Source organism: Mesoplodon mirus (genome assembly GCF_964341445.2).
Source record: "Mesoplodon mirus genome assembly, chromosome: 3".
In the NCBI taxonomy this organism is placed as follows: domain Eukaryota; kingdom Metazoa; phylum Chordata; class Mammalia; order Artiodactyla; family Ziphiidae; genus Mesoplodon; species Mesoplodon mirus.
The window spans coordinates 135657289-135670540 of NC_138978.1; the positions used below are offsets into that span (position 1 = coordinate 135657289).

A 13252-nucleotide genomic window follows, 5' to 3' on the forward strand; every position below is an offset into this window, starting at 1 on the left:
CCATTTGAGGAAGAAGTAGCTCTTACATAAGTGTCTAGTGACCTTATCTCTTTTGATACAATACCTCTTGGTTTCAGAGGCTTGCACAGATTTCCTCTAAATGAATAAACTTAGTAAGATTTTTCTAACTATCAGTCTAAAAGTAGATTTAGAAATCTACTTCTGAAGCAGTTTTGTTAAGTAATTATTGGTCAGTTCTCTTTCTGATTGGTACTTCTTTCTGCAAAAGAAATCCCTGTACTTAGAACAATTAATACCACCATCCCTGGCTCCTTGATTATTACACAGTGATGTTTCTTGAGAAAAAAGCTTACCCTTTTTGGGGGGAAACTTCAGCCCATGAAGTAATACTTCATTAAAACTAGATCTGCTTCTAATGCCAGTGTGATGCAGATCAGTATCCCCTTTCTTTTGACTTTCCAGGCTGTGTGAAGAGAATGGTATGGTTTGGTTTAGGAAGGGTTGTAGCTTAAGAGGATTGCATTATGTTTCTGTGTCACTTTGGGGGATTTTATTTCAATATTATATCCTGTTCTGTAAAAACACCCTAGTCATTCTCTTACTTATTATTAAATAATTAAACGCTGCCCTTTGTTTACTTTCCCCTTCTGATCAGAAGACTCCTCTCCACTCTAGGCCTTGATCTGAGTTCCCATTCATCAGCTTGTAGTAGCTACACTTCTGGTTTCTGAAGTCAGACAGATACGGGTCCCATTTCTGTCTTCATCAGTTATAATTTAGCCTCTGATATATGCATACCAGAGCTGGCAGTGACAAACATTTTGCTTCTCCTTATTTTCCCAGGGTTCTGTGCATTTTAATAGAGGATCACAATATTTGAAGTAGAGCTGGGATGGGGTGGAACGAAAGAGCAGGAAAACATGCTTTTAGGAAGGTCTGATATACAAATCACATGGAGGTAACTGCTTGAGGGAAAACCACCCCTACCTGAGTATTGTCAATAAAGTAGCACAGGGAGGCAAACGAATCAATTGTTCACTAAAAATATTCCTCTTTAGAAGAATAAAATTCACAAGAAAGCCTCATTGCAAATAAAATATATTTGTTTTCCTAAAGGAAGATATTTGGAAAGTCGTAGTAAATACCTCCTTTGACCTTCTGTGTCCCTAGTGTTCTATCTCCACTAAGTTTTATGAACACTACATAGAGGAGGAGGCTGAGTCTCAAAGGCCATAAGTAAGAGATGGATTTCAGAGCCTTTGCAAGGTCCTTTATGCCCCATGACTTCCCATTGCTTGTGCTTTTCATCCAGATAGGTGCTTAGGATACCAGAATGAATACATCTCTTTCGAGAGGTTTTTAACAGACATTAGATACTAAACAAGTACAACACCTAACAAATAGAACAGAATGCTTTATTTAAAGCAGAAACAGAATAAATGCTCACCTAGTATCATTTAAATCCCCATTAAATTATCTTTAGAATCAACATGTTTATATTTGAGGGTATTTTCTTATTTTTTCCTAGTTCCCTTTACTTGCACCTCCTTTCTTTTTCACTTTTCCCAACTGAAATGTTTATGGTTTCAAAAGTAATTACTTCTTGAAGAAAGTTTTCATGTATACTAAGTGCTACCTAATGGAAGCCATAAGCATAGAGTCTGCTAGCATTTAGAGTGGTATAATACATAGCCAGGTTGAATCAAGTGGGAGAGAAGGTTAATCATTCTTTTAAACTGGCAGTGTTGCCAGAGGTGGATTAATATGCTCTTTGAATCTCTTAGGTGCTGTAAGTCTCCTTGATCACAATCACTACGTTAATGGTTGAGGTTTTGAATTAGTGGTGTCTCCTGGGCTCAGCTGGGCCAAGTCCCTTCACCTCTCTGGCCATATTAGGTGATAGTTTTCTCATTTCAATACATGATCTACGTTAGAGGGAGTGTTGACTATACCAGACTTTTAACGTGGGCACCCAGAAAGTGGAAGAATCTCTCTACTGGTGATGAATCATAACTCTTTTCATTGTGAATATAGTCCTTCCCTTAGGTAAGGTAGGAACACCATGAAAAATAGAAAGTTCTCGGGTGTCTGTGGAAGCTGGAGTGCTCTCGACCTGTCAGCTCACTGGCAGAGCAGGCTTCGTCCAGACACTAGAGAACAAAATGTGAAATTGGCACCAGCCAGCCTCTCCATTGCACAGGATATCCCTATTTAAATTTGACAATCGGGATATTTTACAATTTGAAATTCTTGTCATCTGGTTTTCTTTAGTTTTTTCTTTGGGTTGAAAAGACTGAGAAGCTTGTTAAAAAATCTGGAATTCTGATGGTGAGGCTTAACCAGATCTATTGAGTCATCAATCAGCAAACATTGACCAATGCTTACCATTCCCTCAGTTACTATACTAAGGACCCAGACACGTCTCAGATAGTGGCCTTGCTCATTCACAGTATTTACAGTACTTTTTTCTAAATGTAACCAGAGCTCAGGTAAAGACAAGACATTGATTTGAGTCTGAAGTAAACAAAGCTGACTGGTCTGACCCCTTCAGTTTCCAGAATTCTTTTGTTTCAGGTAGTAATTTTCCCAGACCAATAGAACAAAGTCCTATCGTCTATTTATTTAATAATTTATCACAATAGTCCTTGCCCCTTTGACCTCTAGTGAGGAAACTTGCATAAGAAACTGAAATATGCTTAGGTTCTATGGGTAAGTGCAGATAATGATATGAATGAAATTGAAAATGAAAGCAAAGGTAGAAAAGCCAGTTCTGAATAGATGAAGTAAGACAGAGGTATTTGAAAAATCAAGTAGAAAAGATACAATAAGGAATGGAGAGCTTCTGGAAGTTTTCCAATAGGTGAGGGGTTGGTACATCATTTTCTTTTAATAACATGTCTGGCAGTTGTATGCCAGAGAAAGTTATAAGGGGGTTGACTATATGCATGGAAGTCCAGTGAGAACACTGTTTCTGTAGGCCACTGACGGTGTTCTGAGTGTACATTCTATAGTACTAGAAATTAAGTTAGGAAACAAAGGGTAATCTGATGGCATTTTAAATGACATTTCACAAATGATTAGAGCTAAAAGGTGTCTTTTTTCACTCAGCCAACACGTTGAGCACGTCCTATGGGGCAAGCACTGTGCTTATGGGTAAGAGATAAAAGAAAAAAATAAAGGCCAGAGGAACTCAAAAGAGAGTGTGAGAGATGCATAAACAACTCATTACAATCAAATAGGGAGAGGCTATTAAATAAATAGATCATAAAAATGTAACTTTGTAAAACAGAACTTGGAGTCACTAACCCTGCTAATAGGGGATATTAAAGAGGATGCCAACAATGAGGGGGTTTGGAATTAGGTTTTGAATGTCAGTAGGAATGTTCCACGTGGAGAGAAGGTCAGGGGCATACCAGGCAGAAGGAACATCCTGGACTTGAGAACCAACACAATATGTTTAAGTGATTGTAAATGAGATTTTTTTGACTAGAGCGTAGGGTATAAGTTGCCAAATGGTAGAAAATAGAGTATAAAAGTTAGGCTGGAATAAAAGTATAAAGTGTCATAATTCTTATGATGAAAGTTAGGTGTTTTCCTACAAAATGGGTTACTTATAAATATTTTAAAAATAGAGACTGCGGTGTAAGGCTTGAAAAAACACTAAATCAGAGTTGTACAGAGCTCAGGCTTAGTGGTGAAAATTTCTGTATTTTGTTTTCCAGGTTGGATACTGTTACAATTCTTTAACATTTCTTTTTCCTGAGTAAAGGCATCTGGTGAAAATATGGGATCCATTTTATCCTGGGGAAGTTTTGTCTTAACCTTTCTTCTATGTATTTTTCCTATTTAAAATGCTTTTGCAGAATCTAATCATACGAAGTTCGGATACTTGAAGTACCTGCTCATATTCTCTCTTGGACATAATGGGAATAATTGGGAAGTCTTCTCTAATTTTGAGACTACCGTGACTACTCTCTTATGTTGGTTATTCCTGTAGATGAACCAATTTTAGGTTCATCTGAGTGATTAGTTAAACTTACTCCTCACAGATTGATTCAGCAGGTCTGAGAAGATATCTCAGAATATGTATATAGAGAGATAAACAGTAAGAAATTACAGTAAGCACAAAAACAGATAAAGATCATTCATAATTTTTCATAAGATCTTATTTTCTCTCATTTCTCTCTTATTTTTTTCATAACTTTTCTTTAATCATATGAAAAAGAAGGGAATTTACATGGAATAACAAAAGATATGCAAAACTTAAGGAAACACAATTTTCTTAAATTTCTCAAACTTATTTGTATAGGATTCAGAATGCACTTAAAATGATTAAATGACTTAAGCTAAATCTTTTTTATTGCAAACTGTTTTAACCCAATTAACCAAGCAAGAAACTGAGAGTCATTCTTTACTCTTCTCCCCTCCCTTAAACTCTGGAACAATCCCTAGGAGTTGTCATAATTATACTATATATATATATATGTATGTGTGTGTGTGTATATATATATATATATATATATATATACACACACACATATATATATACACACATATGTGTGTATATATGTATACACACACACACACACACACACACACACACACATATGTCCATTCTTCTCTATGTCCATTGTCATATCTTTTACATTTCGTACTCGGATGTAACATCCCAGTTCACTTTTTCCCTGACTCCAGTATTATTTCTGTCTTGTTTATTCTCTGCATTGCAACCTAAATTTCACTCAATGGCTTAGAGCTCTTTGATAGCTTCTCTTTAATTTTGGGGAAAAGGCTTCAAGCACTGTGCTCTTGCCTACTAGTCCACCCTCATCTGCTTTCTCTATCCTTACTTAGCATCTCCTTCTTCCATAAGTTTTCAGCAATACTCAGTAGACTTCAGGGTTAGACTTCTCTTACTGCTGAACTTTCTCCAGGTAATGTCATCAATTTGTATCATACTTTACTCATTCAATCCTTGGTTAATGCACTCTCATCATACAAGTTTCCAAATAAACATTGAATCTCTGGCTTTTCATGACTTCCATTAGAGATTAAATTCCCTTTCTACGTGTTCTTATAAAACTTGGCTGTCCAGTTACCTATGAGAGGTATAGTTCTATTTTATAGTTCATTGCCCCTACTACATTGTAAACTGCATGTGAACAATGTCCTTATTTACCAGTGTTGTAGGTACTCAATGAATATTTATTCTGTTAAAAGATTTATTCTGTTAAAAGTTAAGAGACGGTTTATGTTCCATAAATAAGAGAAAATGTAGCTCAGAACCAAGTCGTGGCAAGAGGCTTGAATAAAAGTAGACAATATTGAGAGATAGTAGGAATTTAGGTTAGAGAGTACTTGGTTACTGAATTAATTGTGAAGGTGAGGGATGATTATACAGAGTCCAGAGTTTTATTATTCCTTTAAATTAATTTTTATTAGAGTATAGCTGCTTTACAATGTTGTGGTAGTTTCTGCTGTACAGCAAAGTGAATCAGTTATACCTATACATATATTTCCTCTTTTTAATATTTCTAACCATTTAGGTCACCAGAGAGCATTGAGTAGCGTTCCCTGTGCTGTACCATAGTTTATCATTAGTTATCTATTTTATACATACTGGTGTATATATGTCAATCCAAATCTCCAAATTGATCCCCCCCTTCCCCCCGCCTTGGTATCCATGTGTTTCTTCTCTACATCTGGGTCTCTATTTCTGCTTTGCGAATAAGTTCATCTGTACCATATTTCTAGGTTCCACATATAAGTGATATTATACGGTATTTGTTTTTTTTTGATATTGATCTGCATGAGTTGCTTATATAGTTTACAAATTTATTTATGTTTATATTTTTTGGAGATGAATCCCTTGTCAGTTGCTTCGTTTGCAACTATTTTCTCCCATTCTGAGGGTTGTCAGAGTCCAGAGTCTTCAGTGTTCCCCCAGTATCCAACTTGGACAAGTGTACAAATAGCGGTGGTATAAATGATGTAGAGAGATGAATAGTGGAAGTAAGTATTGAAGGTAAAATTAATCGTTCAGTAACATCACATAATTAATTTTAAGTGTCCATGTTATATTTGGGCAGAGTTGTTCAGTTGGCAATTAGTTAAGTTTGTAAGAGACTCAGGAGAGAGAGATATGTACGTTTTAGGTCAAGATCTGTGATATATATGGTGGCTGGAATCACAAGAGTAGATGAGACCATCTATCAAGGGCAGAAGAGAGCTTCTGAGAAATACACATCTCTTGGCAGAGGGCAAAGTGAGAGTGCCCAGTGAAAGAGATAAGGATGTCCAGAGGCAGGAGGAAGAAGTAGCAGGTTAAGATGCTACTGTTGTTAAGGTGAAAGATTTTTCTGAGATGACAAGTTTGATCAACAAAATCAAATATTGCTGAAAGGTGACGTAATGACCAAACAACATTCACTCAATTTAATCACAAATTAAATGTTGGTGAATGCAATTCCAGTGCAGATAAGTAAGAAGAAAAGAGCAAAATTGTGTGAGTCACGAGGTACATAAAGATAAGAAAATACAGACAATGAGAATAAATACAATTTTTGATAAACTGCACTGTGAAATTAGGAAGAGAGAAAAGGTAACTAGAGAATTACTTGGCATCAAGCAAGAGTAATTTTTAATGGGAGGGGGGCAGCTTTTTAATGGGAGGGGGCCAAAATAAAATCGCTAAAGAGGAAAACCTTAACAATCCCAATGAGGTGGGAAAATGAATGGAAGATACTGAGGAAGTGAGAATAGGTATTGATAAACTATGTCGAAAAGCTATTCTTGGACGTAAAGAGAAAAAGTTAGTTTGGGGTGTTTTTGCTTTATAGTCTGTGTTTTCTCTGTGAAATAAAAGTTTGATGGGAGGTGATGTCACCTCGAGATAGTGCTCATCAAATATCCTATGTGCTTATCTACATTTTTCATCCTCCTTTGTAGTTCAACTGTTTTCCTTTGATTCGTTGTGGCCAGTGGCAAAGAAGCAGAATCAAGTGTATCACTTCTGAGCTGAGGTCATTAGGAGCCAGTGTCCCTCTTGTCTGGTCCTCTGCTATTGTGACATGGGAGGTCAAATAGTCCAGATGACGTGGCTGCAAGATGGATCAGGACCATGTGATCTGTAAGGGCTTTACTCAGTAGAGAAATAACGTACTCGTATTTTCCACTGAGATTCCTGTGTTCAATAGATCTGCCTGTGAGAGCTCAGAGAGCATAGCGAAGGCTGAAATGACAAAGACAGAGGGAGAGATGTTGGTAACAGATGGAAGGCGCCTGGCAGATAATATATTAAATGGTAAGCAAAGCTGCTGGAGTAAGAGAGAGAGTATATAAGAGATGAGAAGAAGGCCAACTGTCTGTAGTATCTAACGCTAAGGAGTGAGGAGAGAAACAACTGAAAAATAAAAATAAAAAGAATGATCAGAAAGAAGCTAGGTGGTATGCCAACAGAAATCATAAGATTGCTATAAAACATAAAGGAAGGTAGTTTGAAAAGAAGCACCATTTAATGGAGTCAGTTGTTTCCCAAAGGCAAAATGCTATGGGAACTGAAAATAAACCATCTGATTGGATGACTAAACTTTTATGAACAGAAATGGAACCATTTCAGGAAAGTCATGGGAGAAGACGCTGTGTTACAGTGGGGAGAGTAATCAATACATTGTGAGGAAAGGTGCCTTCATTTGCAAGAAATGCCAATTAAGAAGTGAAGACAGCATTTAAAGGGAAGGGATAATGTAAGAAAATCAAAAAAAATTTTAAGGAAACTTGAATAATTCGTAGACAAAGAGGGAGGTATTAGTGAAAGACTGAAAATCAGAGAAAGCTATCTTAAGTTGTTGTTATGGACTGAATTGTGTCCCCCCCAAAATTATATGTTGAAGCCCCTCCTAATTTGACTGTAGAAGATAGGAGATAGGTCCTTTAGGGAGGTGACTGAAGTTAACTGAAGTCATAAGGGTGAGGAAATAATCTGACAGGGACTGATAAGAAGGTGTCCTTATAAGAAGGGGAATAGATTCCAGAGATCTCTCTCCCTCTGCTCGTAGAGGAAAGGCCGTGTGAGGACACTGCAAGAAGACAGCCATCAGCAAGCCAGGAAGATTGTTCTCACCAGAAACCAATTCTTATGGTATTCAATACCTTAATCTTGGACTTCCACCCTCCAGAACTGTGAGAAAATAAATTTCTGCTGTTTAAGTCATTCAGTCTATAGTATTTCACTATAACAGCCCAACCAGACTAATACAGACCTTCATGTACACTGCAATATACAGAAGCTAAACAATGATTGTGAGCCAGAGATTACATCTTGAACAGAAGTGTAATGACGCTTGAGGTACTCACAACTTGACGAATTTTGTCAGAAAGATGTGAAAAAAAGTCAGTCAAACAACGGTTCTGATAGTGGATATTTTCTTTATGTGTTTGACCTAAAGCAGTGTCTGACAGCCTCCCTGATACCCATCAGTATCGCAGTTTTGATTCTGTGGCTCCAGTTCCACATGGCACCAAGGTGCTGTGTACTGTCCATTCTTGGGTTTTTGGGTGCTGTACCTATTGCCAATAGGTGGGTCAAACCACTGGGGCTCTTCTGAAGTCCTCCCTAAATTTGGACCCAGCTTCAGCTCCAAATCCGAGTTTTCAGAGAGCCCAGGGTGAGGCTCGCCTGCCACAGTAGACACGTTGGCTAACGGGTTGCACTGCAGCACCCGCTCGGACAAGGGCACCATCACGTTGCCACCGTTCTTCTTCTGCAGGGGCGGACCCGTGGACAGTCAGCTTGGCCCCCAGCACAGCCAGCTGCCTGCTCACTCTCTCGGCCCCTGTGAGGAAGGTGTTCAGCCCTGGCTTTGAGGTCAGAGTCGTCTCCTCTCTGGGTTTGTGTGAATGGAGGAGCCGCAGCCCTGGTCTGGGTGGTGTGTTGGCCCTGGGTTTCCGGGTTTGGAGGAGTATCTTACCACCTAGGGCTGAAGAGTTCAGGGGCTGTGGACCGTGGGTTTTGGGGGCAGAAGATATTTAACCTGGCGTTTGAGGAAATGGAGGGAGAAGAGGCTCAGGTTCAAGGGCTCCTGGTTTGAATCTCTTGCTTTAGGTTTGAGGGCCAGGGCAGTCTCTCACCAGAAGCTGCAGGATATCATCAGGAACATTGCGAGTGTTCTTGCACATACCCCGGGCAGCTGAGTGGGAGAAGATGACCGGTGCCTGTGACACTTGTAGGGCTCGCCGTGTCACAGCATCCGAGACATGGGCCAAGTCCACCATCATGCCCAGGCGGTTCATTTCTGCCACCACCTTCTGCCGGGACAGGATGGGGAGAGGGCATGAGGGCTGCATTTATCTTGTGTGTATTTATCTGTAGGGAACAGGCGGGGCTATACATTCATGTGGGGCAGGGTATGGAAGCCGGGTCCTTAACTCGCCAAAGCCGGAGAGCCCACTGACATTGCTGTAGAAGGGGTGGATACCTACCTTTACTGAGCTCTGTGCCCTGCAGGATGGCCAGGATGCAGTCTGACTGGTGGCCATGACTTGGCTACAAGAGCCTAGAAAGTGGTTCTGTCGAACCGTCTACACCTGCAACCGTCTACACCTGCAACCGTCTACACCTACCACCCGCCCTGGTGGCCGGCAGGCCCGGGGAAGCGGCCCCGGCCCCTGCTCCCACTCCCGCCCCCGGCCATTGCGAAACGGCGGAGGGGGGCCTTTATCCGGAGGGAGCTGTGGAGAGCCACACCCGCGGGCAGGTGGCGGCGCCGGGGCAGGGCGCCGGAGGGGGCGGCCAGGTGCAGGTCGAGGGGTTCGCGGGCCGCACGGACAGCACCCGGGCCCGCGGCGGAGTCTGGGTCCGGGCCAGCCACCCCGGGAGCGTCTGGGGTGCGGCCACCTTGCAGGGCCGCCTTCTGGCCGCATAGAGCGCCCCCTCTGGCGCGCTGTGGTGGGAGGGGCCGGAGGAGGTGGGGCCTGCAGCGGTGCCCGTCGGGGGTGCGGAGCTGGCGGCCACCGCCACGGGCGACTAAAGGAGAAGGCGGAGCCGCAGCGGGAGGCAAAATGCCTATGGCACCCGGTATTCCCAGGCGGTCTCCCATCCAAGTACTAACCAGGCCCGACCCTGCTTAGCTTCCGAGATCAGACGAGATCGGGCGCGTTCAGGGTGGTATGGCCGTAGACGGGGGCGGGGGATCATTTGAAGGGGGTCTTGAAAGGTAAGAGTTCCACAGTGGCGACAGGGCATTCTGTGCAGAGGAAACAAGATAGCCAAAGATCTCTATCCATTGACCTTGCTCTATTTTCTTCCAGCATTTAGCACCATCTGAAATTATATTTTTATCTAGCTTCTCGTTGTTTATTTCCTGTCTCCCCCATGCACTCTAATTCTCCAAGTGCAGGAAGCAGGTCTATCCTATGTGCCCAAAAGAATGCCTGGCACATGGTGGGTGCACAGTACATATTTGTAGCATGGATGAATCAGTAGGCAGTCCAAGCAAAAGGGAGAGAACGGGATTTGATGAGATCTATAAGTACATATGTGGTTTCATTTCAACCTCACAATTCTCCTTCCTAAGAAAGATGTCATTATCTCCGTCTTACAAATAAGGAAACTGAGGTAAGACAAAGGCAAGCAACTTGACAAAGGTCACACACCCAGTAAAAGGTAAAGCTGGCATTGAAGCCTAAGCTAGCAGGTTCCAAAGTCTGGACTGTACCACAGGAAGAGGCTAACAAAGGCCTGAACTAAGTAAAGCCGTGGGAAGGGAGTCAGAGAGAAGAGTTCATGCTTAAGAGTTGCTGGGCTTAATAAAATGGACCAGACGTGGCCACAGACTGAAAGAATCCCCTGCAGATTCATCTCCATCTGAGCCGCTCGTCCTGACCTCCTTCTCAGTCTCATGGGGATGACAGAAAACACATGCAGCATTGGCCACTAACTAGCTGTTTAACTTTGGAAGCCTTACATATCTAATTTCTCCAAGCATGTTTCCCCCACATGAAAAAAATGGTGACAGATACTAGGTTTACGGTTGTTATGAGATGATGCAGATGAAGCACCCAGGACAGTTCCTGGCCCATAGTAGGTGTTCAATAAATATTAACTTACTTCTCTTTCCCCATGGCCTCCTGCTATCTTTTGGTCTGGGAAATACTATTCCCAAGAGGAGGACCAAAGAGGGAGGAAGTGTTAGGAGGGCATCTGCTCTGGGGCAGGTATGGAAATGGATAGTCTCAAGAAGGTAGTGAGTGACAAGCCAGGCCTGGAAGAGGTGGGTGGATAAGAGGCTAGGAAAGTACCCAGCAGTTTTCTCTATGAGGAAAACTCTGACCCCCCCTATAATGAAGGTTCAGACAAGCAACCAGAATTCCAAGTCATGTGCCCAGTCTTTTCTCTGCACAAAAGGTGTAGCCAGAGCTTGGTGAAGGGGAAGCAGGGGACCATTTGACTTGGGCCTCATACGTACAAATTTGGTTGGATTCCCAAAGGAAGTTATTCATCAAGTTATTATAATTTGGGGTGTTTAAAATGTTAATTTTTAACAGTTATCTGTGAGTTTAATTATGGATTGCACCTAGTAGTGATTTTCCATTTCTTAAAACATAATGTACACTGCTCTATACAAACTGTTTCCTGAAATAAACATGTTATTTGTGGACTCATTTTTAAAAGGGGTTAACTTATAAACAATTAAATTATACCACAAGTTTTTGTAACTGTCTTTGAATTTTCACATTTCCTATGTGTTGGAATTGTTTCAAAAAGAAGAAGAAGAAAAAAAAGAGGCTTGGGTTTCTGGGTCTCTTCAGCTCAAGAGGGCACAGGGCAGTGGCAGCCCAGAGGCAGCCAGAGGGGAGGTGAAGAGCCTGTTACTGAACTTGTTTACAGCACCACCTGGTGTTTATAACTCATTAAAATGTCACACTTCCTTGTCCTTAAGTCCTGGAATTTGCTGAGTAAAATCCCCACAGCTATTTTCTGAAGCCCTCTCTCTCAAAATTTCTTTTTCACTCACTTAAAAAGAATAAGGCTTATAGACAAGAATAACCCAAAACAGAAGTTGATGCCCCACGACTTTCCTTTGTTTTCTTTTATTTGGCTTTGTGCTGTGGGACGGAAGGTCTGTATGTAATACTAGTTCAGACTGACTGAGCAGTGACTATGTGCCAAGCAGTTCTAAGTACCCTGCATGGCTTAAGTAACTTAATTATTATAACAACTCTAGAGACAGGTATTACTATTACCATAAGCCCATTTTACAGATGTGGCTACTGAGACACAGAGAGTTTAAGGAATTTCATAAAAATCACTAGAAAGTAGCAAAGCAAAGATTTGAACCCAGGCCTGAAGCCTTGCTTCAGTGTCCATGATTTTAAACACTGTTATGCTGCTTTTCCGTGTAGGTGCATGTTTCAAGAAAAGGTATCTTCTTAATTTTTATTTGGCCTGATATTAAGAACTTAATTTCCCTGGGTAAAGCTCGATGGACCAAGGATAAACAGAGCAGCAAACAAGTTAAAAATATGCCTTCAATAATCATCTGCTATATGAGGCATTAAGCTTCTCAGAAGCCTAGACCGCCCTTTAGAATGTCATACAATCCAGAAGGGTGGCATACAAAACAACTTAGTGTTTGTTTATAACAACGCTACCACCACCAAGAAAGCATTATAATCCTCTGTCTTTTTAAGAGTTCAACAATTTCAGATCTCTCCTTTTAAAGGGGTAGTAATAATAATAGCTACAATCTATTGAGTGCTTTTTTGTTTTTGTTTTAGAGAAGCATCAACTAGTGAAAAACAGTGTGGGTTTGGGGGAATCATACTACCTGGGTTCAGATCCTGTTATTTCTTTTAATGAATTTTTATTGGCATATAGTTGCTTTACAATGTTGTGTTAGTATCTGCTGTACAGCAAAGTGAATCGGCTATACATGTACATATATCTCCTTTTTTGGATTTTCTTCCCATTTAGGTCACCACACAGCAATGAGTAGAGTTCCTTGTGCTATACAGTATGTTCTCATTAGTTATCTATTTTATACATGGTATTAATAGTGTATATATGTCCAATGGAATATTACTCAGCCATAAAAAGAAACGAAACTGAGTTATTTGTAGTGAGGTGGATGGACCTAGAGACTCATACAGAGTGAAGTAAGTCAGAAGGAGAAAAACAAATACCGTATGCTAACACATATATATGGAATCTAGAAAAAAAAATTTTTTTTAAATGGTTCTGAAGAACCTAGGGGCAGGACAGGAATAAAGACACAGGCATAGAGAATGGACT

The 13252-nt window shown here is 40.8% G+C and overlaps 2 pseudogenes across 2 annotated transcripts in view; both read right to left on the reverse strand.

The window, feature by feature from the left end:
- The window catches only part of LOC309799247 (centrosomal protein of 78 kDa-like), a 780309-nt pseudogene that overhangs the window by 612067 nt on the left and 154990 nt on the right, over nucleotides 1–13252 (reverse strand). The window lies entirely within an intron of this gene.
- LOC309800867 (centrosomal protein of 78 kDa-like) overlaps nucleotides 1–13252 on the reverse strand; it is a 720575-nt pseudogene that overhangs the window by 589354 nt on the left and 117969 nt on the right. The gene's annotated exons all lie outside the window — the stretch shown is intronic.